The 25746-nt window shown below is 37.4% G+C and overlaps 1 pseudogene across 1 annotated transcript; it reads left to right on the forward strand.

Annotated features, from left to right (window-relative positions):
- LOC145468207 (uncharacterized) lies at positions 1–20704 on the forward strand (annotated as a pseudogene). Its single transcript, XR_014042161.1, has 14 exons — positions 1–827; positions 5705–6018; positions 6284–6431; positions 7214–7477; positions 8857–9030; positions 10640–10885; positions 11962–12147; positions 12285–12592; positions 14953–15100; positions 15777–16082; positions 17235–17522; positions 18043–18145; positions 19155–19422; positions 20468–20704. The product of XR_014042161.1 is annotated as an uncharacterized LOC145468207 (transcript).
- Positions 20705–25746: the final 5042 nt, after the last annotated feature.

Here is a 25746-nt window from a genome sequence, read left to right on the forward strand (position 1 = left end):
TGACAGATAGTGAGTAGCATAACAGTGTGCGCTGGTTAACAGAATGACGGCCGCTTCTGTGCGCTTTCGAGGTTGCTTAATATAACTTTTTTTCTTTGCCAGTACGTAATTGGCATTTCGGGTGGCGTATGCAATATCATTGTAAATTATAAGTAGGTATCACTGTAATTGTATGTATCATTGTAATTGTAAGTGGTGTAAAATTGTCTTGTAACAGATTAAGAAATAGTATAAAATAAATAAATAAATAAAAAATAATAACGTAACTTTTGCAACGTTTACCTAATCTTGAGGTCAATTGTTTCATTTTGCCTGAAAATTTTATTTGAGAAACCCACATGGTATTAACATCCATCTCCAAACAAATCATTTTTGGAGACAATTTAGGGATTAGGATGGTAGCAACTGCTGTTTTCTATCCTCGACCAGATTGTTTCCTTTACAGCGCATGCTCCACAGTCTACATCTGTGAGCGTAATCTTGAAATTAACCTCCGTTCCGAAACTGCATTTTTAAGCGGTTGCGAACTTCTCTCATTTATGTTCGATTCAAACCCTATTTGTTTTTCCGCCATACATATTTTGATTGACTAATGAGAAAATATGACCCTGATGCCTCAATGTATAGGTTAACCACCCTCTACTAGGGCTAATATCATGCACAAGAAAAACAAAGACCTTTCCGGCTTAGGACACCGTAATGCCCCAACGGATATTGCGTACCCTCTTGAGATGAAAGAGAAAGAAAATCATCCAACATGTCGAAGCTGAAGCCCAAGCTATATTTCCGGGTAGCTTTGCTCGCTTTACTTCTTCCTTTGACTTCAGGTAAGCTCAGTATGATTTACAATGTGTTAAGAGGTCACGTTTGTTCGGATCAACTGCTGTAGTTTGTACAAACTTCATCTCTCATCGATCGAAGGTAACCGATGACTTTGCACTAAACAAGCGGGATCACAATGCCGAATCACAGGGAAATTCGAAGCCAGATTTATAGTTTCTTTACATCACAGTTTTCTGTAGTCACTAGTGAACTAGTGAACGATAGCTTGGCTTGTTTCCTTCATCGACATAATATTATTTACCAGTAAAATAGAATCAGCTACTTCCTGTTTACGTAGTGCTTTAAGTCGTTTCGTGTCCTTCATCTTCCATCAGTTCTCTGACGACATACACATCTTTCCGATTTGGTTTAACATCTATAACCTATAAAACACTATCACATCGATTATTATCGATTGCAGAGCCAGTTTAGATGCCGGTTTTAATTGGCCATTTGCTAAGATAATAAACCACAGTTTCTGCGTTAGTTTTTATTACGCAACGTTACCAGAATCTGTCTGAACTTTAACAACTTTTCTGTCTTTAGAGTTAGCTTTGACGTGAAGGGATCGGTGCTCAATTAAGTTTACAAGATAAAAGTCAACGCAGTTGTTCAGAAATTGCATTTTTGCCTTTCAACAACTCTCGATCCTCTGTTATTTTTACAAGAAGTGCTACGTGATGACGGATGGATGTCAAGGAACAAAAGATTTTCTCGCGTGACAAAATTTTAACAGCCTCCAAAGCTAGTCGACGGAATCTTTGAAGTTTCGTTGCGCTTGCAAAAATTTTGGTGGGTTCTAAAAATCGTTCGCACAAGAAATGGCTTAGTGTTGACAGATTTTTTGGCAAATCAAACAAAATTTCGCGTAGTGCTAACAGGCCCTCATGGTTATGCAAATTTGCACAGAATTGTAACACTTGACTGAGTTTTCTAAAATTATGACTATAAATGGTGCGACCTTACCAATCATCTACGTCGGAATGTCGTGCAATGTTTCGCTTATACTGAAAAGAGAAGACTGTCTCTTGAATTAGAGCAACCGACTTGAAGCATTACATGGACAGGGCCAGAGAACAATCAGCTAAGAACTGTACTAAGTGGAGTAAAACTTCTCAAGATCACAGTGGAATGTGATGTTTGCTTTCTATATTAAATTTCATTTCAAGTGCTCACTAAGAGCTTTAATGTCCACGTAGCAAAATTTGCCAGAGTTTTGTCAACTTCTATCTTTAAAGTGACTTAACTATTTTGAAAAAAGGTGCCCAACAATAACATTACTGAAGAACTTAATATGAGGTAGTTTTCTAAAAGCTGTACATGTTGTTATGCATGAGTCAGTCATGCAATATTAATGAATACCGCTTTGACGCATTGATATTGTCTAGGCGGAGAAGTGGTCGTTAGTCAAAAGAGAAATAACAAGAAGGTCTTGTGTGTGTGCATTAATTTTGAAAAAAGCATTTTTGACGGGACGCGTAGACACAAGGATAGATGGCACATAGAATGATTGAAACAAATGATTTAAAATGGAATCGGCTAAAGGGAGAAAACTCACACGTTGATTGGCCATATCGAGGTCATGAAGCGAGGAATTCGTGCGATATTGCATGCATAGCGTTGTTTGTTTACTCGGTGTTGAATTGTGCCGTTTCAGCAAAGGGAAAACGAACTCATTCAGGACAAGAATACAAACTCTTGTTCAAACATGTCAAATGATTTTAGACTAAACTTGCTTGTACTGATCGGAGAAAATGGGATTACAATCAAATTTTAAACGACTCCGTGCATTGATTCTTGCGATATCGGTGTTTCGCGTGAAATTCTAAGTGGAACTCTCTCGAGAGAAAATACTTCTGTGAAAAACAAAAATTTATAGCCCGGTGTCTAACAAGTGAAACCATATAAGACAATAATATCGAACTACAATATAAATAAAATATTGTCGCTTTTCAATGTATCGTTTTAATTTTAGTTTGTCCACACTTTCTCACAAACAACCGTCTCTCAACTGATAAAACAGAAAGCTTGTGACGGCTACACGCAATGTTGGGAGTCTTGTTTTTGTTTTTTTGTGAGCATTTTTTATGCTTCTCTAAATTCAGCTGTCATTTAGGTATATAAAGGGGTTAACGTTTTTGGTCAAAATGGTATATAATTATTTTACGTGGTAATGGTTTGGAACTTGGAGCGGAACCTCGGGAGCGGAACCTCCCTGTTCAATGCTTGTTTGGCTACCTCACGGTTATTTTATAAAGTTCATGAGATGCCTTGCGGTCCTTAATTGCGAGAGAAATATTTAGCAAGTAATTTCAGCAAAAGTAAGTAGAGTGAAAATTTGTAGTGTGGAATCCCGATTTTTGGAACCACTCGATTATTAGGAGCTTTACTAGTATTTGCTGCCGTTGTAATTTGTCTTCGATTTGTTTGGAATTTCCCAATGGTGGTTGGAAAAAAAAGGTAGTTCCTTTACATCACCCTCTCGCGGGTAGCCTGCTGAATAGGCACATTAGCGGAGCAGATTGCGAAGCGTGATTCACGAGCGTGGAGCGCGAAGCGCGAGTCGAAAAAACATGGTCGCGCTGCGCACTCGTGTATCGCGTTCCGCTGAGGCTATCTTGCGGGACAATGAAAGCGTTTCATATAAGGCATGGCTACCAAGCCAGAACATGGCGGCGTAGTGTGGATCCGCTTTGCGTGTGGTAAGTCTGTTTTGAGGAAATTACACTCTCTTCATGACGTTTTAAAAACTAACAAATTAAGAAAAATGACGGCTAACAACCTTTGCTCTCTGACAGTGGGTATATTTCACAAAATGATATGGAAATTCTTATATTAATTAAGCTTACATTCTGAACTCTGATATAGAAACACACCCAGTACAAGTCTTTAGGTGCAAAAGGGGTTAAAACAAAAAAAATTTGTACAATGCTGAGCATAATATTACAGCAGTAGGCACTATGCTGGTATATTTTGTGGCATACAGTAAAAAAAAATGCAGCTGCAGCAAAACGGTGAATTTCTTTTGAGGTTATTATTTTATACATACTGACCGTTGTCATTTCAGTGATTTCACAGAAAAAATAATGTTAAGGTATCAAGATAAGCTTATCAGTTGTGCAATATTACTTTGTTTGTTTTCATTCAAATTTTTGACTCTTTTATGTAGAAGCATGGGGAGGGAGGAGGAAAAGCAGTTTTGACATAATTACAGTACATCAGTTGATGTACTGAGTGATATGGCATATCATAGTTGAACCTCTTTGTAACGTCTATCTCAGGGTGAATTCAGAGTAGGTCATGCCGAAGATCGGCGTGGCCTTAGAAATTTTGCGGTGTACTGGTGTAGGATTAGAGTTTTTGCCATATAGCAGTGTGCAGATTTATATTTGCTGGTGCTGGCATATAAAGACTTACATGTGACTATGCAAGGTGAATTGGCGTGATAACTGTGGCTTCTTAACTTCTCTTTATCCCCCATTTTATTTCCATATTGAATACTGTATATCCTGGCCAATAATGGGTATCTTGCACAATCCGTTTGAGTCCAAAGCTTCTCAGTGAACATAATGGGAAGAAAATTGGGATTATTTGAGCAGAGTGACATGTGACTTGGCCGCCTAGTGCGCTGGGTGCCAGAGGTATTTTTCTGTTGTAGCTAAGCCACTAAAAGTGAGCAGTTGTGCTGCAATCTTTGGCATGAAATTTAGAAAGCCTTGGCAAATCTTCTACATGGAATTCTTGTGGAATGCACCCTGGCCTCCTTCCCTGGGGCAGTGTTAACTGGCAATACAGAGAGCTGGGCATGGCTTCAACAAGAGTGAAGTGTATAAATCAGTACACGGTTAGAAAGAAATTTTCTGGCCATTGTAGCAAGATGGGCTTTACAATAGGGTGGAGGTTTGACTGTAGTCTCTGTTTTTTGGTCAGACTCTGAGGAGCTGCACTCACATTTTACATGGTTGCCACAGGTCAGGAGATGGTCAGGGAAAAAAAAAATTCTTCAAGGTTAGGGAAGGGTCAGGCAATTTCATTTTGAGTCAGGGAAAATTGACGATGTGAAGAAAAGTCAGGGAAAATTGAAATAATGTAACACAGCTGATTCCATTGAAGGCTGGAAGGACCATCTGGGGTCACCGTGATCTTAGTGATAGTCCTACTTACTGTAGAACCCTGTTAATACGACCACCAACGGGCCAAATTAAAGTGGTCGTATTGACAGTATGGTCGTATTACCGGGATAGGGTCATATTTCATAGCTGGCATGTTGATTCAAGCGTAACAAAGTTTCACCTTCAAGCAACTGTTCTCAAGCATCTACATTGCATTCAAATGCTGTTTTAATGATAATGATATGACATGTAACAGACATGTACTCTTGATTTATTTTCTATTGCCACTTATCTGTATTAGTGGTTGTATTAACGAGGTTAAAAACAAAGAAATATGCACGTTGGGAATTAAAAAAGTGGTCGTTGTCGCATTAACAGGGTGTTTTTATAAGAAGATGTATGGATCTTTTGCTGGGCCAAAAAATAGTGGTTGTGGATGTAATAACAATGTGGTTGTATTAATGAGTTGGTCGTAAGGTGGGGTTCCACTATGATGAAGAAGGAAAATTTGTTGAAAACGTATCAGTCTTAATGATCAACTGTAAAGAAGGACTATAAGTTGAGGCCAGAAACCGCTGCTGCATGTGGATCTGACATTTTGCATTTATTTGGTCAGGGAAACTTTATTTTGATCAGAGAAAAGTGAGGGAATTTTGAAAAGTGATGTCTGTGACAACCATGTTTTACGAGAGAGTATAATGTTTCTTACACTACAAAGAAGTGAGTTTTCTCTCATGAAAAGTACTACACAATTTACCTTTTAACTGCAGGAGACTGTAGTGATTTGGATCTTGGTATGGAAAGTGGATCAATTCCAGACAGTAAAATAACAGCTTCATCCATACAAAGTGCCAGCACACCAGCCAAGAATGGTCGACTGAACTTTGCATCAGGGTCATCATAGTGTGCAGGAACAAGTGACAGTAATCCATATCTACAGATTGATCTACAAACACTTCATATCGTCTGTGCTGTGTCCACTCAAGGGAATTCTCAAGGAGAGGATTGGGTGCAGAACTACACTCTACAATCATCCATAGATGGGTCAAATTGGACAGATTACACAGAAATTGGACAAGTTAAGGTATTGTGGGAAATGAATCATATTTTCATACATAAGGAAACGCTTCAGACTTTTCTACAGTTACATGTAACTATTTGTTTGCATGCAATACATGTATGTTTACTGCTACAAAGTTTAGGTAGTATAGCTGTGTGACTTGAATTATTTTACAGGTTTTTTTATGATTTTAAAATAAAGATAGTTTTGCTGAGCCATCTAACTTACTAAAAGAAAATAGATTTGTTACATAATTGAAACTAATAGTTTCCTGTGTTTTTAATTTCAGTCTCTGAAGGGAAATGAGGACAGAAACTCGGAGATTAAGCACATTCTTAATGCAGGTGTTTTAGTGAGGTATTTGCGATTTTTGCCAGGAACTCACCATGGTGGTGTGTGTTTGAGAGCAGAGGTCTTTGGAGTGAAGCAAAAACCAGGTGATTATTACTTGTATTACTAAAACACAACTTTGATACTGTACATGTTTTGTAAGTAAGTTTGAGTCTGCATATCCTGTGTTAATCTCTCTGGCTTCTGTAGCATAAAGCCATGAGACTCCCCTTATAATGGATGCTAGTCTATCACAGGGTTACCCCCAGCATAAGCGTTAAAGTTACTGGTACCCATTTATACACCTTGGGTAGAAAGAGGCCTTTATACATGTATGAGTCAGAGTAAAATGTATTGGCCAAGAACACAAGTAACATTATATTTTGCATCTAACTACTACACATAGAATATTTTATCAATACAATTTTTATCAAATTAATTATGAAGCTAAAGTTTAAAATTACAGGAACTACTTACCATTAAATTATTACTGAATCTACAATACAGTTCTTATCTCACAGATACATGTACTAACAATATTACCGTACTGTAACAGTTACAACACAGTTTTTACAAGCAACGGTAATTAATTATGATAAAAATACTCTCACGATTGCCCATGCAAGTGGACAAGAGATCTCTAAACTTAAAGTTGAAATTTTTTTGTCCATTTCTATAGAGGGTTATTAAATCACTGTTTGTTATGGAAGTATAAAGTAAGGTAACTTTATTTAGAGTCGTAAACATATCGTAGTGGTTGCCCAATCTCCCGAGCCAGGGGCTTATGATAAAAGTACATGACTATTAACAAATAACATTACTACTAAGTATATTTTTCTACATATATGTAACATAAGAGTTGATGTTTTTTTTACTGACTGACACACAGAGAATCTTGCTCTTGGAAAGCCCACAAATCAGTCATCAACATACAGTGAAGCTCTGATCGGTGCTGCTGAGTCAGGAAGAGCAGTGGATGGAAATGCTGACACTGATATGCTTAACAAACACTGTTCACATACAAAACAAGACAACCCCAGCTGGTGGCAAGTGGACCTGGCTTTAGGGCATGCAGCAGTCTATGAAATACACATAGTTAACAGGTTCACAGGTGATCCAGGAAAAGATAATGTAGACTACAAAATAACATTTGGTGAGTACGTACATGTATTGTTCTTAAAAACTTTAACTCTGAGACATTACTACATGGAAGTAGCAGTACACTTGTACAAGAGCACATGTTCTGTAAATAATTATCACTAAAAGGAGGCCATATTTATATATAATTATATTTATAATGCAAAAAGTTGTGTTTCAGGGCCAAATTGTTTGAATGTCTTGATAGATTAATAGATAAAAGGTGTGCTCAAAATAGTACTGGCCAGTTAGCTTAGAGAATTTCTTGCCAAACTTCTTTAGTTGAAAGATGAGTTATATATGTGTCTAGCCCAGTGAGAAAAGAGCTTGTACGCTTCATTCTGATCTTTTCATGGTACGCTGTGCCTTGATGATCCGGGACATATGTACATACAAGTAACTTTGTCTTCAGGTGTTCTTCTCTAGCAAAGCTCTTCATTATTAGAAGATTATAGGCATGCCTTGACTACAGGAGTTTGTAATTTGACCTGTTTTTAGCATTGTTCAAATGTACTTCACTTTTAAGGAAAGGTTGCTTGATGGCACATAATTTGTTTAAAAAAATGGAATTTTAAACAATTAACAAATAGCAGACATAAGATCCCAGGAAAAGGATTGCATTATTATATTATTAAACAAATTTGAAGGATGTCCCTGTGCTACAAAAAAATTGTCCTGAGCCATTTATAATTTTTGCATACGTTGGTCTATGATTTTTTTCTGTGACGTGGCATGCACTTTTAAGCTGCGTACAAGTTCACAAAAATATGACAGGATGCTTTCTAGCCCAGCTGTATCCTCAAATTTGCTTAATACAATCTTTTGGCTGGAAACTTAACTTCGCTATTAATAAACTGTTCAGAAGTGCATTGTAGATTTTGAAGAAAATTATTTGACATCGGTTCTCTGTCAAACACTGTTAAGAAATTGTTAATAATTATTTTCTGTCACTCGCCTACATGTAACCATCAAGAAAGCTTCCAAAATCATGATAAGGTCTATTGGAACTCCTTTTTGTCAAGTTTGGGGTGGACCATTGGGCTTTTGAGGAGGGTGTGAGTGATATGGTACATACACAAGTTTTCCTCTTTACCCTTTGATGCACCAGGAAATTTTTTTCTCTGGACATGTGTACAGTATGCATGATATTTTTTCCTCTCTGTAACATGCTTTTTATTGGTTCTCTGAATAATTGTGAGTTTTTTTTTCACCAATGGTTGTGTGCATTAATGTTTTGTTTTTGGTACAAGTATATGCTTGCAGTAATTTTTTTTCAAAAAATTACCCATCCCTCTTAAAATTCAAGTGGTCCACCCCATAGTGAAAACCCTAGGAGAGTTCTGCTGGGAATTTAAAATAGTAAGGTTCAATGGAAGTTCTGTTTTTATGGTCTAGGTAACTCTACAGATGTGGCAAGCAACCTTCAGTGCACAGGACGCTATAGTTTTATTCAGTTCAGGGCATCAGCCATATGTTTCACTAATCCACTGACGACTGGCAGATATGTTGGTATTATGACTACAAAGAGTCAAGCTCTCCAGCTATGTGAGGTGGAAATTTATTCACGAAGTAACTCAACATAATACTTTATTTTTATAAATTTACATGTAACACAGCATAGTCAGGCTGAATGATGCACATGCACAGTCAAGAAATGGTTATACTGCCTATTGGCACCCAGGGAAACTGATTGCTCTTTGACATCCAGCAAATCTTTGGATTCCTGGTGAGATAAATGTGGAGTACAAACCGACACTGTACAGACCTTGAGACATTTAATCCATTTATCAAACATAAGAGACAGTGTTTCATTGGGAAATCCAAACACCCAGAAGAGAGTGGAAAATACAATGTGTAGCGGAGCATTTTTGACAAAATTTTAGGTGTTTGGATAGCTTATAAAAACACTGTGTCAAGTGTTCGATATATAATCTCAATTGAAGCAAAAAATTAGGAGAAAATGGAGACGTAAAATCATCAAAATCTATGCCAATTAAGACCAGGTATCCAATCCCCCTTCATGCTTAACCCTTTGTTTTAACTCGATGAATCATTAATGAGTTTGATAAGTACATACATGTATACACCTTATGGTGCTGCAATTACCATTTTCAAGAGCTAACTGTAAACAGGCTAAACAGACCAGTATTCTAACTGAAGCTTTTTGAGGCTAAGCAGAGCCCCATCCAAGCTGATCTGAATGCAAGTCTATAGGTCTCAGTCTGTATTTTGTCACACCCATTTTATTGACATTCTTTTGTGATGTAATCATTCATTGCCTTCAATTACAAATACAGCTAATTGAAAAAAAAGTTTAATATTATTTGAAATTATTCATTTACCACATTGACGTAACTTTGCTGTCGGCAAACTTTTCTTGGTCAACTTTGAATCTTTATTTGTGAATGATGTTATTGCTTGTCAGTTAAACCAGTGGTAGCTCTGTCCACCAGACAATCATTAAATTGTGTGATACTATACCTTGTGTTCCTGCTGTGACCAGCTTTGACAAGAGTTTTAGTGATGAACTGTATTCCTTCAGGAGTTTAAGTGGCCAAGATCTTAATTGTATTTATCAATGCCTGGAAAAAGACACTCGTAAAGTGGTAAAGAAGACAAATAAACAGCTAGGGTAAAGATCAGGTCAAAATTAGCAGTACATGTAATCTGTTAAAGTTGTATACTGTTAGAACTGGATCATGTTTTGCTGAAAATAGGAAGGCAAGTCTATTAAAGTCACGTGTACAACAAATTAAGTTCTAGCAGAAAGGTGCCACAGGCAATTACTGTACTAGTCAAAAGAATATGAATGTGCCTTTCATCATAAGGATTTCATTTCTGTCACTGACAATTCTCTACCTTGAATTTGATGAGTACATTTTTTTTTTTTCACCATTGGGTTGTGTTAGATTACTTTAAGTCAAGCATTGGAACCATTGAAAGGGCTTGTTTGATAATAATTATGTTTTTATCCCATGATTCATTGAGCAAATGTTGTCCTCTCAACTTTTCCATTCTGGAGGAGTGTTTTGATTCCTGTAAGTTCTCAACAGCTCTTTCCTAATCCCTTGAAAATAAAATGATTCATGTGCATTGTGAATGTCTCTCTAGGAAAGTTTAAGGACTACATATTTTTATTTAATCCAATGTCATGATGATCATCAATGCTTCTTTCAAGAAAATGTGGCCTTTGGAAAGAATACCAGTCAGTACTATGGTGCACCTTATGGTGGTTTCAGCAGGCTAGCAGTGGATGGTAATAGTGCAACAGACTATTATAAGGGATTTTGTACACATACACATAAGACAAGTAACCCCTGGTGGAGAGTTGACCTAGGGCAGGTAGAGCCTGTTTCTGAAGTGTACATAGTCAACCAAGTAAATGAATGGTTTTACAGGCTGGACAACTTTGAAATCAGAGTGGGTAGGTAGCTTTTCTATCGATTTTATAGTGTTTTGTAAAGGTTCAATTACATGCTAATACACCATTCAGCTTGCATGTTTTGCCATTGACATGCATGATGACTGTTTGTAATGGGCCTTGGAAAGTTACCGTTCAGTTATACATAAGGTCTGTCAAGGTACATTTGCAATACAGTAGAGACTAAGCACAGTCAAGCCCAGCCTTGCTCAACACCATTTTGTGTAAACAAAAGTCCTGTGCAGTGTAGTTTAATGCAGTGCAGTGTAACACAGTGCAGTGTACAGGTGTAGTTCAACTCATTGTGGCTCAGCACAATTCACACAGCTGTAGCACATTGTTATATTTATAGCTGGAATTTAGTTGAATCTAATATGCACTAGCTCTTATTGGGTGAATTATGGTTACATGGCAATGGGTAAACCTAAATGTTACACTGGTGGGCAACCATATTGCCTGCTCTTCCACTAACCAGAGGGTACGTTGACTTACTATTGCCTTATTACTTTACAATCTAAACTCCAGCTTATTATAACAAAACACTTAGTTAATTACTGGTCCTTTCGGCCTTGGGAAACAGTTTTGTTTCCCCTTGAATCTTCCTCTCGGGAAACATTGAGATATTCAGGAAAACGAAACTAAGTGTTTCCCTTCGGACAAGTTATTAAGTATATAATATAGTTCAGCAGTTTATTTTTTATGCTGCTTAGAAGATGCCTGAATATCAGTGTCCCAGTTGTAAGCCAACTCAAAATACTGTACATTATTAAGCTGTATAACTACATGTAGCTTTGCTATGCTACACTGTAACCTTACTGTGTAAGTACTTTTTAAATTGTAGCAATGTTTTGTGTCATTAATATTAGAATGATAGTTTTGTAAAATTTTGAATAAATTTGCCTTAGACTTCTGCTGGTAACACTGACATAACTTCTGATAAAATCATGAGTAATGTTGGAAAACTAAGAATTGTCCTTTGACTACATGCAGAAATTACAATCAATGAAAGGAAACACGGCAAATGTAGAGCACAGTTATCATGTCATTCTCTTTTTCGGTCTTCTCTACCTTTCTTTTAGGGTCAAAGACCAGTAGTGGGGGTGTGACTAACCCTCAGTGTGGCCGCAGTGGTTACAGTGTTCCAAGAGGCGAGGGTAAATCCTTCTTCTGTCACCCTCCTTTGTATGGGAGATATGTGACAATCAGAAGTTTATTGAATGACGCATTAGTAGTGTGTGAAGTTGAAGTGTATTCTGAAAGAAGAGGTATGATAAATAGTTATTCCAAAATCTGGAATCTGGATCAAGAGATTCAGCTTAAAACCCTCAATGTTATCTTTATCTTGATTTTGGTGTGACTTACATGTAGCCTTTGATAGAGTGTTCCATAAAATTAATTTCAGCATGTCAAATCCAGGCTCTTGGAGTCTCCAGCAAAGATGCATTTCCAGACAACAGCTTTTCAGCCTCTTCAAGTAGCAGCAGTAATGTAGCCTCCAAAGGTCGATTGAATGGAGTCGAGGCATGGTCACCTAGTAGTAACAACAATCCTAATGACTATCTCCAAATCAACCTCCAATATGAGTTCTTTATCTGTGCGGTAGCAACTCAAGGGAAATCAACTGAAGATCACTGGACAACTAAGTACAAGTTACTTTTATCACTTAACAATATTGACTGGGTCACCTTCAAAGAAAACAGCACTGATAAGGTTGGTTGGATCACACACAGAGACATTGAAGTACATGTATTGTCTTTCTTTTGACTAGTACTGTGACAATAATTATGCCTCAGTACATTTATGCCTGAGTTTAGTGCATGTTAAGGTCTGCAGTGAACATACACTGTATGTACAGTACATGCTTATTGTAGTGTATTAGGGTCTGTAACATGTGGTGCAGATCACTGCCAGCACTGGTCAACCTTGAGCAGGATTGCAGTGGTAATGTTGGCAATTACTATGACTTGGAACTATATCATAAAAGATTACTATAAATATGTGACAGTGACTGTGACTGTGACTAAGCAGACTCTGACTGTTACTTTGCAAATTACTTTGACAGTGACTAAATGTACCTTTACCTATGATTGTGACTCACTGTGACTTTTACCATGACCGTGACTGTAGCAGTCAGACTGAGACTGAGACATTGCATGGACATTGATGGCTATTGATGTTACCAGGGCGTATCATCTTTCTTATGGCTATATAATTACTGTGACATACGTATAATAATGCCTTGGGAGACTTAAATTTCTTGTAAGTGCAGTGTAATGCAAGGTCTATGTACATCCTTAGTGTAGTGTGTTGGGGTCTGTTATGTGAGGTGTAGACCACTGCCAGCACAAGTCAACACTGACAAGGATGGCAGTGGTAATGATGACAACTACTGACTTACAACTCCTCTGCTGTTACTTTAAATAATGCTATGACTGACAAGAAGCAATTATGATTGACAGTGAATCAGTGGCTGTCACTTGGCTGTGGCTGTGACAGTCACTATGAGTGTTACTGACAGCAGTGACCATGAGTATGCATAACTGTGACATTAACTGTACATAACTGTGAGTGTGACTATGACTATGCATGACTTGACTGTGGCTTTGTATTTACTTTGATGGTGACTGAATGTACCTGCAATTGTGACTGTGATTGCAACTGAATGATTGTGACCGTGATCACACATGACTTTGACTGTTACTGCATGACTCTGTGACTGTGACTGAGACTGCTTATATGAGAAAGATTTCAATGACTTGTGACTGTGTTTGACTTGTGTGACTCTGACTGCAACTGACTGTTTCTACGCATGACTGTGTATGACTGACTGGCTTGACATGACTGACTGTGGATGACAATCTTCAACTGTCACTGTGACTGACTGACTGACTGACTGAAGTTAAAAGTGTCTGTGACTATACATAACTGATGTACTGACTGATTGGCTAAATGACTGACTCACTTTTTGACTGATTGATTGACTGACGGACTGACTGGCTAGCTAACTGACTGACTGACTGACTGACTGACTGGTTAGCTGACTGACTGACTGAATGTGACTGTGACTGTGCATGACTGACTGACTGACTGGCTACAGTTGTAAACCCTTGTGATTGCAATTACAACTGTGACAGTGACAGTAGTGACTGTGATTGACAGTGACTGTGCACACACATTACAGTACATGCTAATACAAAGTGGATTCAGAGGCAGTGGAGTGGATTTGGTGGGTTAGCCACCATTACTAAATTTGCCCAAATTTAAAGTAAGCCCATGCATTTTCATTGGCATATATAATAAAAAACACTACTGTCGTGCTGCAGTGTTTTAAACCATTGCCATTCGGGCAAGTGAGTCTCAAAATGCACTCACCTGGTGTAATTTCACTTGCCCAGAAGGGTGCCTCCCCTCCCCCATAAAATCCCCGCTATGATTCACAAGCTACTCAGTTTTTTTTTTTTTTTTTTTGATATCTTGTAATCAGGGAGGCCCAGCTTGCAATTTTGTGTACGCTCTTTCTTGTTCTGTTCCATTTACTAGATGCCTCCATAGGATATCTGGTTCATTTTACTGTTTTATCCACCTTTTAATCAGAGACTTTTGACACTCCTTGGAAATATTTCCACATTCCCGTAGTTTTAAGTAAAAAACAGCTAAAGCAACAGCTGCGCTACCTAATTTGCATATATCCCCATAGAATCGAGACACTGGTCGGAGTAAGTTTTCATTTAAAAATTTTCTAGCCAAAATGGAAAATAAAAAGGATTGTTATCAATATTTAAGCTTAAATAATTTCCCTTAAAAATGAAAATTGTACTTGCCAAATGGGCAAGTGATAGATGATTTGTACTCAGCTGAAACTTTTCACACTCGCATTGGAGAACAGAGGAGTGCTAATTTCCAACACCAATGCTGGGTGCCAGTACTTGGTTATATGTTACAAATGTTAAGCTTAAATAACTATTTAACAGTAGCTGCATAAGCTCTGTGCAGCATTTTCAACACTTACTGCTACATGTTCATGTACAATAATTGTTTGCAAACAATTAATACAAAGGCTTCTTTTGCAGGTCTTTGATGGTAATTCAGGAAGGAATGATATAGTAAAACACAATCTAAAAGAAATTGCAAGAGCAAGGTTTGTCCGGTTTCAGCCGACAAATTACTCAACTCACAAAGCTCTGAGAGTAGAAGTATTTGGAATACTTAAACCTGCAGGTATCTTGCTTCCTACATTTGTTACCTTCCATATATTAAGTGCTACATGTATCATGGTAAATTTATTTTCTATTAGCCTTACTGGCTTACAATATACTCATTACATGTATGCATGTACATGTATTAATCTATGTAAAATTAACTACAAATTATATGGATCACAGTTGGTCAAGGTTCAAAAACATAGAGTATTGCAAAATTTTAAAAGTAACCACACTTGTTACTCTTAAATTTAGTGACCTTTTTGTATCATTATTTTGGAGGTTGCCCACTTTTGTGGGACTATTAATTTTGGTAGTTAAAACAAGTACCATACATGTATAATTATGAAAATGAGCTACGTGTTATTCATCTTACAGTAGTCATGTTAAAGACAGTCTGCACATCGCCACTATAAACATAATAAGGGAAGTAAGTTATACAGAAGGAACACCAGAGTAAAATACTGCATTAGTGAATTATACTGCTCTTGTTATCTGTTATCCCCCTTTTTTATTTTAACCTTACACTTAAAGTAGCCACATACGTCTGAGGTCATTATTTTCAAGCTCGGTCTCCTGAAAAGACATTTTCTGTATTTCTGTATTTTGCCTTAATTTCTGCAACACCAGATCTAGAGTACTGTTTTGTATAGCCATTAACTGCATCATGAATTTGGTCATTTCTTAATTTTTAGCTCCAAGCCAAGCTCCAAGTAGCTTTGTTGTGTCTCCACTGTCTTCCACAACTGTTAGAGCATCTTGGCAACTGCCACCAGAAGACTCCAGACATGGAGCAATTACTGGATTTAAACTGTGCTACCAAAGGAAGAACTCTGCTGCAGATTATCCAACTGTTTTAACCATTCAAAGTAATGCAACTTTGAGCAGAGATATCACTGGACTACGTAAATATTCAGAATATGAATTTCAAGTGTTAGCTTTCTCTTCTGTTGGAAATGGACCGAAAAGTTCTGTTCAGGAAGTGAGAACAAATGAAGATGGTAAGATGTGAAAGATACAATGTAGCTATCATGTTGAATTTCTTGAGTAACAAAGTATGAAGGGTATAATGTACAATGTACAATGTAGGTGTCATCTGGAAGCAATGTGGGCGCTGACTTACCAATATGAAAACCAAACAATTTGCAAATTCATGGTGACAATGGCAACCTCACCATGGGTCAACCCCCTAGCAGGCGTTCTTTTGGAGAAAGAAAATAGCTAGAATTACATTTCTAGTCCAGATATGGGAAGAGAGTGGCAAAGAAAGGCAAAGATCTAAACTTGCAACCTCAAGGGCCTAACTGTCTTGAAAGCAAATGAATTGCACATTTTCTTGAGAAAATAAATTTTTGACCAGCTGACCCTGCCAGACAGTGCGTCACCAATACTTATCTCAGTTGTAAATTTTACCTTGTGTGTGTATTCATTTCAATTGTTCAAATTGTTTTACATCTTGTTTCAGTACATAAACAAAGGTTAAATTAGTTCTAAACACAAATCATGGCCTTTTGGCGAGCTACACGACAAGGAAAGTTTGGTTTCTGACAAGAAATCATGGTCACTTGCCGAGCTACTCGGAGCTACGACTCGGAAAATTCTATTTTCTAACCACAATCATATCCTAGCCATTTGTCGAGCTACACAACTTGAAAAATGTGTTTTCTGACTATAATTCATGGCCATTTGCCATCGCTGAGCTACAAAATATTCACTCTTGATGACAAGGGTTGAGTTACCTACATGTACTGTCGCAAATCACAGCACCAAACTGCAGCTTTGAGCATTTGCCTCGAATCTTTACACGTGACTGTGTACATGCACACATGATGTAATTTGCCCCTGCTGTGGGGGTGGGGGGTAAATTGGTGAACAAATCTGTCCCAAAAAATCTCGATATAGACTGGATTAGGATTGCGTTACACTTCATGAACGCAATACTGTAATCCAATCAAGCTCACACAAACAACTTAAAGTCAATCTATAGTACATAAATGCGCATATTATGTTCTTTCACTGCAAGTTATTGGCACCTGCAGCATGACGGCAAAAACCTCACTGAAAAGTTACAAATACTGTGTTAACAGGCTTTTAAGTCCAGTATGGTTGTTTTCATTGAAATAATGCCTTTTCTGTCATGTTTGTCCCATCAGCACCCAGCGCTCCTGTTTCCCTTGGTTATACTCATATAACACCAAGTAGTTCACATGGTCCAAGGATACACCTTACCTGGAGTAAGCCAGCAGAACCAAATGGAGTTATCAGGGATTACACTTTGTCTTACAGTCACAGTGGGAATCCACAAAAAGAGATTTCTGGAATAGATGTGTTAAGTTACACAGTTGATGTATTAGGTGGAGTCCAGTATCAGTTCTATGTCAGAGCTGTGACTATCAAACCTGGATCAAATGCTCCATTGACTGTAGATATCCCAGTGTATAGTAAGTTCACGTTTTTGTTTGGTATTTGGTTCTTCACTTTTTCAATTACTTTAGCGACACTTAGTAAGTGTGTATGTGTATATTTTGACCTGATATATTTAAAGAAAAAGTTATTTACAGGGAAACTCCAGAGTTAGTCGTGTGACTTTTCCCATACTGTTCTGTGTTACACGTGTGAATTAATAAATTTCCATTTGAATTGGTAATTAATACCCTGGGGATTATGCAAATAACAGTATAAAAGAATTTACACATTTTTCACCTAATCACTCTACTCGAGGCTGCAAAAGCGGAGTGGTTGGCGACCCACCCTCCTACCCAACGAGTAAGTCGGGCTTGATCTAGCTGTCCGCCTCTAGTTTCGGCCTGTTCTTGGGCTTGTCCTAGACCAGGGCGATTCCCCTTAACTTATTACCATGTCATTAATAACTTGTCATTAATAAGTTGTAAAAAAAAGTGTGAGTTCTTATAATTATGTGGGTGTTTACTGTAGTATACTGTTTTTTTCGTTTCCTGTTAGCCCCGATGGCTCCAGTTGTACTTACTTTGATGGAGAGAGACGTCAACCAGTCAAGTGTTAAGATTCATTTGTGGCCTGTAGAACAAAGGAATGGCCCAATAAGGTGATCTCTCTTATTATTCATTACTGAGTGTTGCCCAAATGCAGTTTTTCGAGGCAGCTTGTTAAAAATGTCCATACAGTACTTTCACATAGAAATCTCAAGAATGATCGAATTCATCGTAATTGGTGCTGGCCTAATTTGCTCTGTTATTGGTAGAACAGGATGGCAATTTAGGGAAGTTCAAGCTTCATTTTCTTTCTCTTCATTTTATGTGTCATATAACCTCTCTACTTCATACCTGTAAATGCATTAACACTCACTCATATATTACGGTCGATATCTACGTGCCTGCATTGTAATTTTTTTTAGCTTTATCTAAGAACATCCACAGCAAAAAGTCCTCAAGAACAAAGTACATTGACACCCTCCCCCCCCTCCCATTAGTCACCAGTACTCTCCATTGTGCGAACTAAAGTGAATACATGTATACATGTACAATTATCAGGGCTTGAAAAAAAAAAACATAAATTCCAGCTTGCCCTTGAGACAAGTAGCTCTCAAATTTTGCTTGCCCTGGCCAAGTCTTAGTTCACTCTTTTAATGATATAGTTGGTGGACAACTTTCCTGATCCTTTGCCCATTGGGCAAGTGAGAATGAAAATTTACTTGCCCAGAAGGAAAGTCTACTTGTCCAAGACAATGGGACGGCACTCTTTTCAAGCCTATAATTATGCATGTCATTTCTTATAATTTCTGGTTAACAGTCTACCAAAATGAAACATTCCATGGATAGTCTGTAAATAATCAGTTCTGTGCAGTGACAATTGTTTGAACACATACCATTTTCAGTTATTTGTTGGTTCATTGTTGTTTGGCTGACTTTTGATTGTCTAGATTGTTATGTAGATGTGGATTTCCAAAAATAATGGTCTTCATTCAGTTACTAAACTCATTCAAACGTTATCAGAATGCTATGCATGGTTAAGTTCGATATTTACTAATTGCACAATGGACTGCGCCAACCATCATACATGCAATTCAACTAAAATCTCAATTTCCTTAATTTCAGTGCTTATCAGGTTATAGTTCTGAAAGTAGTTGATGGAGCTGAAGAACTTCCAAATGACTATCCTTCGAAATTGAAAGACGTAAACAATGCCACCGAAGACAACTTAAACTTTTATGTTGCTGCTGAGATCCAAAATGTTCCAGTTCATGAAGAATCTTGGGAATTTACTGTTGGTGACGACGAAACGAATGGAGGTTATGAAAATAAGGGACTTGAGACAGGACAAGACTACGTCATCTACCAAAGAGCTCTCACATATGACAAGAATGTAAGAGAACTTGAATAAATTAATTTACTCTAATTTATTAGTAAACCACCATTGGTATTTTGACTTGAATGGGTGGTACAAAATAAATTAATCCTACATTGGTATTCTAAATGGATTCGTGAGTTAAGGACCAGCCCGAAACGTCTGCTAATAATGTGAATTTAGGGCAGAATTATATTTACAAGGTACAAATCCTTGCAATAATTAGTAGATTGTTAGTATAAATTTTGAAAAAAAAAAAAGAAACCGGCACAACAAATTCAACAAAATGGCACCAGAGCCCACTTTGGAGGTGTGGTCAAGTTAATTCCAAAACCATTCATTGAGAAATTGTGACACTTTCTGGCCAAGAGCCAACTTGGAAAATCTACAGGCACCCAAGGGGTAAATGTATGTGGGCCACAATACAATGGCCTAAGCGGGTCAAAGGCAGGATATGGCTTTAGCATCTTTGTATATGCACATGTACATACCATATTGAAGTTTGCGGACCCTTGAAGCAAGATACGTGAATCTATACCTGCTGATTATCACAAGCGTCGACCCACATAAGAATTAGAGACTGAAGTTAACATTAATTTTTTTCCTCCTTAGTATTCTCTGTAGCTTGACGAGCATTTTATGCGGCCTTTGATCTAAATGATAAGTGCTCGTCTTGATACTAGTCCTTTCGTGTAATCTAATGAGAGCCACAGAAAAACAGCAAAACTGGTCTCAAACTGCATTTAATTATCGCACGCAGTAATGTCTCTGCAGCTGTTTTTCACTGAACACAACCGTCAGTCTTCGCCAGGGAAAGTATAGGATTCTAACGGCGATGCCATACCTCGAATAGGTAAGGCTTGAGGGAATATTTTCAGCACAAGTATTAGCGAAAGAAATATACATATTTACTTGACAATGACATCCGACGATGTCAAAACGTCGTGTATTTCTTTCGCTAATATTTGTGTTGAAGATACCGTAACTGTAGTTATATTATTTAATTCATAGTTGTTAAAGGCTGCTGAATGTTTGCTAACCTTTTTACGTTTCTTTTCCCTAGGTTATTTTAAGCGGAAAAGTCAGCAAAGTTGCCAGAATATCTGTCAACAACGGCAAGTTCTATAGTTCATCGTAATACTTCAGTTAGGGTAAAATCTCACACTATTCTATCAGTTTTTGAAGGGCGTCTAACTATTACTTCTAAGACCAATAATTTCCAACGGTAATGGCAAGCATATAAAAGTAAGTCGAAATGGCACTTCCTTTTTAAGCGACAATTTTTTTTTATTTCACAACTAATTAACATCGTTTTGTGGATTTTAGTTTTTCCTAAAGATGTTGGAGCAACAGATAAAACCAAGGGCTCTAATTCTGTCAGTGCTGCGGCGATTGCTGTTCCTGTGGTGCTGTTAATACTCCTTATACCAGCAGTTCTCATTGCAGTGGTTTTTTATCGAAGGTATGCTATACATTGGTGTGCCATAGTGAGACCAGATTATTTAAGCAATAGACCACAAGTTTTTATGATTTATAGGCTGATAAACCACGCGAGATGTTGGAAGAACACGAGAAGAATTCGTAAATCACGAGCCGTAGGCTCGTGATTTACGAATTCTTCTCGTGTTCTTCCAACATCCCAAGTGGTTTATCAGCCTATAAACCATAAAAACTTGTGGTCTATTGCTTTTATATAATAATTCAGAAGACAAGCGAAATTTCCATGAGTTTACTGGCACAATAAACCATAGCTGATTGACCAATCAGAGCGCGCGCATTCATTTAATTATTCTGTAAAAGAAAAAAGTGCTCTAAAATGCGTGATGCAGACCTACAAAAGTTTCAAATCGCGGTCATATCTGACCAGTCACCTGACCACAACAGAAAAAAAACCCTTAAACTTAAAAAGCATCTAATTCCGAAACTTTAAATTAGTGTCAATAGATTAAGAACGTCCACATGCTTAATGCTACTTATGGGTTTTATGCAACTGTCATTATCATAAAAGTTATGAAGTAACCAACACCCATATTGACAGACTTTCTACAATAGCTTTCCTTTTTTTACGTGTAAACAGTAATTCCACACGTACGATCATAAAGAAGGCTAAGGTATTTCTGATTCATAAGAAAAATTGGAACTCTTCCCCTTTTCTTCCAAGTTTTAGGATTCAAAACTTTAACGCGCAGTTTCGGACTGGCTCTAGTTACGCACGCGAAATCATATTTTTTTCAAAGCAAACTTCCCCTCGTATAAAATTCTCCATTTAACACTTCAAAATTAACGTTCCAATATAGCCTTCCTCTAAGTATCGCCTTCAGGAATCCCTTAGCAACTGCTCTAAATCTGTAGTTAAGGAGGACCTCCCTTAAGAGTTGTCATCAGTTTAAGGTGGCTTACTACAGTTTCGATGGATTATAACAGCCCAACTTCTAACTCTTTCGAAAAATGTTCCAAGGTGTTTTTCCTTTCTCTATTTACTGTTTACCTTAAGTCTTTTACCAGACAGATTTTTCGCAAACTAAGAAAATTTGAAATCAAAACTAGCTCAAAATCTTACAGATTTTTATTTTACTTTGCATGAATGTTAAATCAGAGCCAATTTCTCATTCCTAAAAGTGGAGTCATATCATACGGGTAGATTTTGAGAAAAACGTGTTTTAACGTACTAGTGCCCAGTCTCTCCTTAGGTACTCGGTCGTTCATTTTGGCCATTTGTTGACGTTTAATTGTTCAAGTTTCACATAGAATGGTAAAAGACTTAAGTAAACAGTACATAGAGAAAGGAAAAACATCTTGGAACATTTTTCGAAAGAGTTAGAAGTTGGGCTGTTAGAACCCATCAAGACTGTAGTAAGCCACCTTAAACTTTTTCATGTGTTTATCTGAGCTTTATTCGCTTTTTTACTTGATGATATGGCGGGCAAGACGTGCTTTGCCTAACAACAGATCAACGACTGCGGCAGACAAGGCAATCACCGATAGCGTTGGTAAGTCTGACTCGTCGCCACGTGATCAGCAAGTGTCGGAACCAGGTTTATACATGGAACTCCATCCCAGGCCTTCGGAAGGGCAGTCACGTGCAACACCTGAGTACATGAGTCTACAGGGCAGAAGCAAGAATTCTGATTATTACAATGTGGGATTTAAAAACCGAGGCAGCGAAGGAAAACTTGTCTCACCACATGGTCAGCCCGCCTCAGAGCCAGCTACATATATGGACCTCCAACCCAGGCCTTCGAAAGGCCAATCACATGTACTTCCTGAGTACAAGAGTCTACAGGGACGAAACAAGAATCCTGGATATTACAATGTGGGATTTAACAACGGAAACAGACGAAACGAACAGGAACAAATTTACGATGAAGCAGGAAATGCTCACTGTTGAGTTGTTTATTTTCATCTTGCTACTTTTGTCATTTGATTGTGACACCCCGGACATTTTTGCCTTAATGGTTTCAAGTCACTTATCTGTTTCAAACACAGTCGTGGTGGTTTGAACTTTTTGCGCTTGGTGCATTTGTCTGTGCCATGTGATCACCTTTGTTGGCGTCATAGAAAACGTACCACATAGTGGGGAGATAGCGAACATATCTATTTGGCAAAGATGTTCGGAGGATTCATATTTAAACCAAACACTATCAAAAAATATATCCTTTTGCTCGCTCGTCAGGCACATGTAATGTGAATGGTGGTGGGTTACACATTAGGAGACTGGAAATCTAGTACACTAGTTTTCGTACAATGTTTAGAGGTTACTTAGAGTGAACGCAATGGCTTTGGAAAGGTCGTTTCTTAGTCACGTCTGTCACGTAACGTTTTGGAAGTAATAGGACGTTTAATTGTTTGCAGTTTTCATTCATTTTCACGTGGAACATGTTGCAATTTGACGCGTTTTGAATTAGTGGAGCAGCTTGGAAATGGCCTACTCATACAGTGCTATTATCGAGCATACAAGGTCGGGTTAGTCTTAGGCAAGGTTGCGAAAAGAAACAGAACCTCTGTTGTAACATATTGAAACCTTTTGTATTTAATTATCCAGTACGCGCAGTTTGTATAGTGCGATCGTCCGGGTGAGGGAAGTTCTGAAAAGAACAACAACAACTTTTTCTTTTCAGAACTATCCAGGCCTGTAACATCATGCTAGATGAACTACTGATACTCCGGAGTTCAAACCATTTACTCTGATATCTAGTATGCACTTAAAAGGTAGAGGATAAGCCGATCATTTGTGTATGATTTAAGTATTATATCGAACATGGAAGACCATGTCTTACCACATATTCAAACACTGTGAAGAGAGCTGAAATACAATGTGCAGCGAAGTGTTTTTGACGAACTTCAAGGTGTTTGGAAATGTGGTCTCACTTTGTCTTGAGTTTTTGATATAACTTCTGAATCGAGATTAAAACTAATTAGTATAAATCTACTAGCGGTCGTATGGTTGGCAATTGAATATTTGTAGGTAATACAATTTTAGGGGGAATCTATTATTTTATGTAATAGAGTATTTTTGGTTAACAGAATATTTATAGACAATACGTGTAGAATATCACTAGTAACTGTCAGCTTTTATTGTCAGTTTTCACTCGTGAATCTGTGCGTTCGGGGAATCCTTAAGCGATGTAAGGAGAGATAGCTGTCATCATTTTGTTAGCGAATGGGACTTTGATCGTGATACTCAACGAGTTTGCCAAACAGAAAGGTCTCTGAAGAGTCCCTTGGCCGGGACGAAACGAGAACGCTGCGTCAGACTAGCCACGAACAATGTGGTATCACAAATCAGATATTATTTGCAACTAAACGATTATTTGTAGCTATAAGAATACTTATAGTGAGTGGCATATTTTTAGGTACAAGAACATTCGTTTAAATTATAATAGTTGAAGACAATAGAATATTTTTAGGTCCTAGAATATTTGTAAGCAATAGGATATTTGTAACTAGAATAGTTGTAAACGATAGAATATATGCAGGCAATAGAAAATATGTAGGCAATAGAATGTTCGCAGGTAATAAAATATTTGTACAAAATATATTATTTGTTAGGTGGTCGTGTGGTTGGCAATAGAATATTTTTAGACAATTCAGTGATTAAAGGTAATAGAGTTTTGTAGATAAAATATTCTCAAGTAAACAACTAACATTTGAAGATAATTCTTGCACTAAGTGAAACATATGTAGTTAATAGAATATTTTTAGGTAATACAATTTTTTTAGGGAATGTATTACTTTTATATAATAGAATATTTTTTCCAGTAGAATATTTGCAGACAATGGAATATTTGCAAGTAGAAGATTATTTTCAGCCAATAGAGTACTTATTGAGAATGACATATTTTAGGTACTAGAACTTTCGTATATATTAGAAAAGTTGAAAACAGTATAATATTTTAGGTCCTAGAATAATTGTAAGCCATAGGATATTTGTACCTAGAATAGTTGTGGACAATGGAATATAAAGTAGATAACAGAATATTGCTGGACATTAAAATGTTAGTACAGACTACTATTGAAACAACCGTTCTGCTGCATCTATTATGATTTCCAATTTTACAAAAATATTTCAGAGGTTTATCAATTTTCCTTTTTTATTCGCCAGAAGAAACACATTTATTAGCAAAGTCAACTCCTGATAACTCGAACCTTCAAGGGAAATTGAAAAAGGTTCGAGTTATCGGGATTTCAGAACAAATGACTGAAAATAAGGAGAAAACAGTGTTTACTGTATTTCTATTCATACAGTACATTTTAATCAAATTGAGTCATAGAATAGCCGAGTGACAATGGAAAATACTGTATAAATCAGACCGTGTAAACGTGGAATGGGAAACAAAAGAAAGCAAAGCAAAGCAGGAAAATTCCAGGTACTGCGAACTTTGCAGGTTTCAAAGAGAACAGCAATTGCTACAGAATTCATACGATTTACTTTTTCGAGAAATAGTTTTTATGCCTTGGACTACTGTACTGATTGTTTTGAGTTGTGACGTATTGACACATTCGAGTTATATAGTTGTCTACAGAAAATGACCTGAAGGGAAAAGAAAAATGCTTTGAGTTATCTCCGAGGGTAAAGTTGCAGTAAATACGTAACGAAAATCCAGGGATATCGCCTGTGATTCGAGTTAGCGCGAGGTTCGAGTTATCGAGCGTTCAATTTACCGAGGTAAAAATTACAGTAAATATATGACGGAAATCCAGGAAAAATCGCTTTTGGTTCGAGTTAGTGCGAAGTTCGAGTTAGCGAGCTGAGGGTTGGAGTTATCGGGAGTCGACTGTAGAAGTATTTTCTGTCTTCAGATGTGATTAAATTGATCACGTGGGGTGCCCGTCTGCGCCATC

Source organism: Orbicella franksi, chromosome 14 (genome assembly GCF_964199315.1).
Source record: "Orbicella franksi chromosome 14, jaOrbFran1.1, whole genome shotgun sequence".
Taxonomy (NCBI): Eukaryota; Metazoa; Cnidaria; class Anthozoa; order Scleractinia; family Merulinidae; genus Orbicella; species Orbicella franksi.